The sequence below is a fragment of the Danio rerio genome, chromosome 11, assembly GCF_049306965.1.
Source record: "Danio rerio strain Tuebingen ecotype United States chromosome 11, GRCz12tu, whole genome shotgun sequence".
Classification (NCBI taxonomy): domain Eukaryota; kingdom Metazoa; phylum Chordata; class Actinopteri; order Cypriniformes; family Danionidae; genus Danio; species Danio rerio.
In genome coordinates this window covers 15,629,248-15,635,629 of record NC_133186.1, presented here as the reverse complement: position 1 = coordinate 15,635,629, position 6,382 = coordinate 15,629,248, and the positions used below count along the sequence as shown (strand labels likewise).

The 6,382-nt window shown below is 34.0% G+C and overlaps 2 long non-coding RNA genes across 2 annotated transcripts; both read right to left on the bottom strand.

The window, feature by feature from the left end:
* Positions 1-1,706: 1,706 nt before the first annotated feature.
* Positions 1,707-2,960, bottom strand: LOC108191595 (uncharacterized). The gene is made up of 2 exons (XR_001800522.4): positions 2,146-2,960; positions 1,707-2,033 (listed from the first exon to the last, which is right to left on the bottom strand). It is a non-coding gene; the product is annotated as an uncharacterized lncRNA (long non-coding RNA).
* An 885-nt stretch (positions 2,961-3,845) lies between these two features.
* LOC141376573 (uncharacterized) lies at positions 3,846-6,233 on the bottom strand. The gene is made up of 7 exons (XR_012387096.1): positions 6,158-6,233; positions 5,829-5,868; positions 5,505-5,532; positions 5,216-5,275; positions 4,788-4,904; positions 4,563-4,666; positions 3,846-3,983 (listed from the first exon to the last, which is right to left on the bottom strand). It is a non-coding gene; the product is annotated as an uncharacterized lncRNA (long non-coding RNA).
* Positions 6,234-6,382: the final 149 nt, after the last annotated feature.

Below are 6,382 nucleotides of genomic sequence, written 5' to 3'. Positions count from 1 at the left end.
CGCACACCTGCGCAAGCTTACGCTGCCAATTAATTTCATTTATTGGCCCGTTCAATACTCTCCAGACAAGCGGCTTCTGATCCGAATCCTCCCATTTCATGGCACTGAAGTTCCCCAACCGAAGGGGAACAACCATTTCCTATGGAAGTTTTTTCCTAACAAAATTAAAATGAAAATTCAAATGCTTAAAAGATCAAATGATAAATCAAATGCTCAAACTATAAATCAAATACTCAAACCGACATTGCAATAATAAATCAAATCCTCAAACCGACTCTGCAAATTATAAATCAAATGCTCAAACGGACTTTGCAAATGGTGAATCAAATCCTCAAACCGACTCCTCAAATGATAAATCAAATCCTCAAACTGACATCGCAAATGATAAATCAAATCCTCAAACTGACATCGCAAATGGTGAATCAAATGCTCAAACTATAAATCAAATCCTTAAAACGACATCGCAAATGGTGAATCAAATGCTCAAACAACTCTGCAAATGGTGAATCAAATCCTTAAACGACTCCGCAAATGGTAAATCAAATGCTTAAACTGACATCGCATATGGAGAATCAAATCCTCAAACTGACATCGCAAATGATAAATCAAATGCAAATGAGGTGTCAATCAACCAGCATAGGCGGAGCTTTAAGGCGGAAGAGTTTGTTGTTGACAACTACCGGTAGCGCTACGACTTTTTCAAGGCGTTCAGATTTGCGTGCACTAATCCACGTCGTATCCGTATAAACTCGTGAAAGAGAAAGCGAGAAATCTCCTACTGATTCTGTCCACATTCTGAAGTGTTCATCAGATGGGTACATCTCTCACAGGAGGCCACGAAAAACCATACGGCAAGATGATAAAAAAAAAAGTTACATAACTGATGTTACAAGTGCAACTTTAAATAAATGGCAGGTTTAATAAATCTTAATTTAAATTAATATTTTATTACATAAGATATCCTTGTCAAATTTCACCTAATTTGTTGTTACCTTTATTGTGTAACATTTTTCATTTACTTGTAGAACATGCTTAAAGTTAGTTTTCCAGTCTTGTTTGATTATATAATCATATATTCTTCAAAAGAAAATCTATTACATTTGTTCTCTTTTTGCTGTTTATGTTAATTGTTAAGATACAGCAATGTTTCCCTAAGCCTGTATGAAATTTTTATTTCTGCATAATAATGATTAATAATAATTGTTATTGATAACAATCCCATAATAATACAAATAAAATAGCAGGGACAGAAGCAATAACACCTAATACCATCAGTAACTTGATAACCCTACCTGATAGCCTTTCTAATGTTGGCACATTGGTACATCTGCACAAAGATGTTGGACAGCTGCTTGAAAATCTTGCTTTAGAGAAATTTTACACTCAAAAAATGTGAGTATTTACTCTAGACTGCAAAGCCCACCCCAACACTTACAAAAATAATAAATGCTGTTCACACACACACACACACACACACACACACACACACACGCACACGCACACACACACCACAGCTATGCATGAATAGTCACTAGACAAATGTAGCCAAGGTGAGTACATCTTAATTTTCAGTCAAAAATGAAATAATGTAGTTATACATTATTGAAATTATTAATGTATTAATCAACAATTAAAAAAAATATGAATGTATGATTAAAAGAATGAATAATGGTAACCATGATAAATAAATACAAGTCAACAAGATACAAAACTAAGCTATATTCAAACTTATTCAAACAATCATGTATTTCAGACAAAACCCCATGTTCTGCTGCATGCTGGACTTCAATTGTTTTTGCCATCACATCCCTCAGTGCTGCAGTCAGACTGGAACAGAGTTGTGAGGTAAGGCTGTCCATGCCTGAGAAACCGATTCATACTAAAGATGAAGAGACCACACCAACATCTGGTTCAGATAAGGACACCCAGGCAGGTGGAGGGATGCAGGGTCTTGTCCACGGCACTACAGCATCTTCAACATTTCCTTCATCAGCACACTGCTGTTCTTTATCATCATCACTGCACACACCAGTCTGAGGACATTTCAGATTATGCAAAGCTTTTAATAAAGAAGTCATTTAACAGCACACTTTTTCATTTGAGTTTCATTTGAGTTCTGAATTGGAAGTAATAACATGATCTTACTTCATGTTTTGAATTCAGGTTTTCTCTGTTTTCTTGCCTTGCAAGTCCTGCTCCAGCCCAGAAATGGCATATAAATCAACATTAAAGAAATTGTTGTTATAGCGGTTTCAAATTACAATATTTTGTTAAACAAATATGATGATAGCATTTGTTCAGTCACTCTGCATCAGCTAACACACAAACATGTGTGCTTCCTTCTCTATAACAACCAGACAAGTCACGTTACCTCTGTGATTTGTGTGCTCAAAATTATACTTTCATAAATGTATCACCAAAAGAACAGAAGAAAACATTACTGTATTAATATTACATGTATCTCACCTAAGCTGTATTGACAAAAGTGCATTCTACATCAGCATAAACAAATCACTCAGACGTCTGTTTAATGTTATAATTTGCTAATCTGCAATACCTCCTTTTTTCTGTCAGACATTGAATAATCGTCTTTATGTAAATTAACGTTTGAAACGTAACGTCATGTGCTTACAGAAGTTCCTACATGATAATTCACAGCAAAATAAAATAAATATACTGTAAAGCATCTTTACACTTTCAGTAATTCTACAGTTCACTGTACAGTAGCTCAACTATTGCTATTTTACTGTAACTTAACTCAAGGAACCGTCTTTCTGGATTTAATTACTTACATGTAAGATGTCTAAATCATTCAGTTTTCCACAATGTGACGTAGCATCATCATCTTGCCGTATGGTTTGTCGTGGCCTCCTGTGAGAGATGTACCCATCTGATGAACACTTCAGAATGTGGACAGAATTAGTAGGAGATTTTTCGCTTTCTCTTTCACGAGTTTATACGGATACGACGTGGATTAGTGCACGCAAATCGGAACGCCTTCACTGTAAAAAATTTGACCTTAAATTCACAGTAAATTACTGGCTAATAATTGCATTACTTTCACAGTAAATTACTGTATGTAAATTCACAGTAAATTATTGTGAGGTAGTTCACAGTAATTTACTGTGGTTTTGTCACATTAAATTATTGTGAAATTACAACCATATATTGTAACTTTACAGTAGATAATAAAGTCTGTTACTGTGATTTCACAGTATTATCTTGTAGAATTAACTATATTTTACTGTGAATTTGCAAAACGATTACTGTGATTTAGCAGTAGGATGAGGTTTAAATACCTGATTTAACTGTAAAGTTACAATTATATCCCGGATTACTGTAATTTAACAGTTTGGTGCTGTAAAATTTCAAAGCAATTTTAGGTCACACAAAAATGAAAATTATATCTTGATTTACTCACCCTCAGGTTGTTCCAGCTCTGTTAAAAATGTTTTTTGTTAAACACAGGAATAAAAATATCAAATAATCCTCTTTGTGTCCAAACAACCTGAGGATGCGTAAATGACGACAGAATCTTCATTTTTGGGTGATCTGAGAAGACTCTAAAATCAAAATAAAAACAAACACACATACATTTTACAGATTTATTTAACAGCTTAATGACATCTGTGTAAACATTTCAGAAAACTTTCAAAAGGTGAAGGTGAAGCCTCAAAAAATACTATAAGAACATATTAATAAAAAAATCTGACATCATATGTAGCATACATTTAAAAAGCAGTGCTTCAGAGTGCACTCTCTCTCTTATTATATATATATATATATATATATATATATATATATATATATATATATATATATACACATGAGAGAGAGAGACAAAACTTCTTGCTAAATTAGGCAGTCGTCTATTCAAGGTCAATCATTTTCCTGATAATTTTACACACTTGCTGGTTGATGTGTCTTCTCTGCTTCTTTGACTTCGTCTGTCTCCCATCTCCAAACTGGTGCCCAAAAAGCACCTATAAGCAAAAGGGCAGACAAACAGTTAGCTTCATACAACACTACTGGGACACTACTGCTGCACTACAGAGCAAAATTACTGTTAGCTCAGTTTGAACATGCTGACAATACTGTAGCTCAGTCAAACTGCAATCATTTAAACAAAAACATCTGAAAAACATTTCCATCACAAACACACAATCAAGAACAGTCCAACAACAAATAGTGGTTTTAATGACCTAGGCAGAGCATTTTAAAACAGTTGATTTGATTTACATCTTCTGTTTACAGACTATAATCTAATGCTGGGTTCACACTTATTGCAAAGTTAACACATGCATCACAGCACTTGCTCTTGAATACTAGCAGGATGTTTCTTGCATCAAGCTAATTTTTCATGATTTGAATATTAGGAAAATTTTGCAAAACAAAACTTGATTGAAGTGATACAGCACTTGTGTTGTATTCATTTCAATCAAGTTTTTTGCAAATATTCCAAATATTTTTCAACGTTTTTTGAGTTTCACTTAATTTGTGCTGCCCAGTAAAAATTTCCCACTATTTATGCATTTGCAATGACTTGTATGTAATCCACTCACCTGAATAGGTAACTTCACATATGGTATAAGAGCCCCATCCTTTTAAAGACAGCTTCCCCTCTGGTCTCCAGCACAGACAAACAATTTGTGTCTGCAACACGGCCCTTTATAACAAGGGGACAAGGGGAGTCATGACTTGTGCTCCTATACATTCCTTGTTTAACCCCCCCACCCCACCCCCCCACAAAACAAGCCATCAGTTACAATATTTATTGTAGACATTACCTTAAATTCCAGAGTGCAAAAGGCATCTTCAGCATACTTCAGTTTCAGACCAGATCCAAAGTCAGTTGTGAAATCCAGGTGAGGTCCCATGACCACTCGACCCTCCAAGGAATAACACTAAAAGGGGGAAAGAAGGACTAAATTAGAGGTGTTTGTGAATAATTAAATTTGTTTGTAGAAACAAAGTTGACATTCCATGCTCTGCCTATTAAAAACCAAGCAAACAAACACACATGCCCAGTAAAATTGCTAATAAAAATAAAAACTATAGTTTAAAAAAATCTTTGTCTAATATTTACTACTACTGGAGGTACTGGTGGAACTTCTGGAAGAAGAAAAAGAGTTTGTACAAGAAACTGCTCACAACAAATCTGTGAAAAACCTGACATTTAAAAATCTAATAAAAATGAGGAAGGCATCAACATTACCTTTAATAATCAAGCAAGGGTTGATTGGTAGCATCAGTGTTTCAACATCAGTGGCTGTGGCTGCAAAAAAATTTGAATATAATAAGAGTAGAATAAGACTCAACCTAACACACGCACACACTCATATATATATATATATATATATATATATATATATATATATATATATATATATATGATATATATATATATATATATATATATATATATATATATATATATATATATATAGGTTTAGATTGTGATAATGAATTTAGGTTATATTTGTGTGCTCAGAATTTACACTCACCTCACACTTTAGCTATTATCAGGTACACCTGAACACCAAAAAAAAAAATCTACAGTTAGTGACAATATACAATTAGTTCTCATTAGTAAATGTTAGCACTGCATTAACACCAGTGAGAAATATACAATATGTACTGTGTTAGTGTTAGTTTAAAAGAATACAACTGAATTGTATTATAAGCCTCATTTAATAAAACAGTTAAGACTTGTTTCATAATGAGTTTAGTTTATTTAACTAACTTAACGTTAACGTTACAGTGAACAAAATTAACATACATGATGGTCACTAACCGTAACGTTAACTTAAGTGAAGGTCAGAGCTTACCTTAACGTTATAGTCATTTCACCTTTACTTCAGTCTTGTACTGAAACAGAAAATGCAGTTAACAAGAGGTTAATTAAAGAAAATTCCCTTTCTTTTTTCAGGAACTAACGTAACGTTAACGTTATGCTAATAAGTTACCTCAGAAAACACTAACGTTACAATCACCATCTGGCGTCGTTAATTTCTTGCTTTAAAAAAAGGCGCGCTTAAACCCTGTCCGTGCGAGTACAACTAAAGTACTCGGTAAATTCCTGTTAAATTACATGCACTATACAGAAATAAACATACAACAATCATTTAACGGACAAAAGTCATATTTTAACACTTACCGAGGATGAATCCGTTGGGTGAAGAGACGACGGCGTTGTCTGTGGTGATGGCGCTTGTTTGCGGTCGAGTCGAGTCAGTTTTGTTCAATGAATCGGCTCCTTTAAGTGAACAGTAAAGAGTCGAATTCGGCTCCTTTAAGTGAACAGTAAAGAGTAGAATCCGCCTGAAAACGATTCCGTTTTGTATAATATTGTAAGACGCAAACATATAATTCATTAATATTT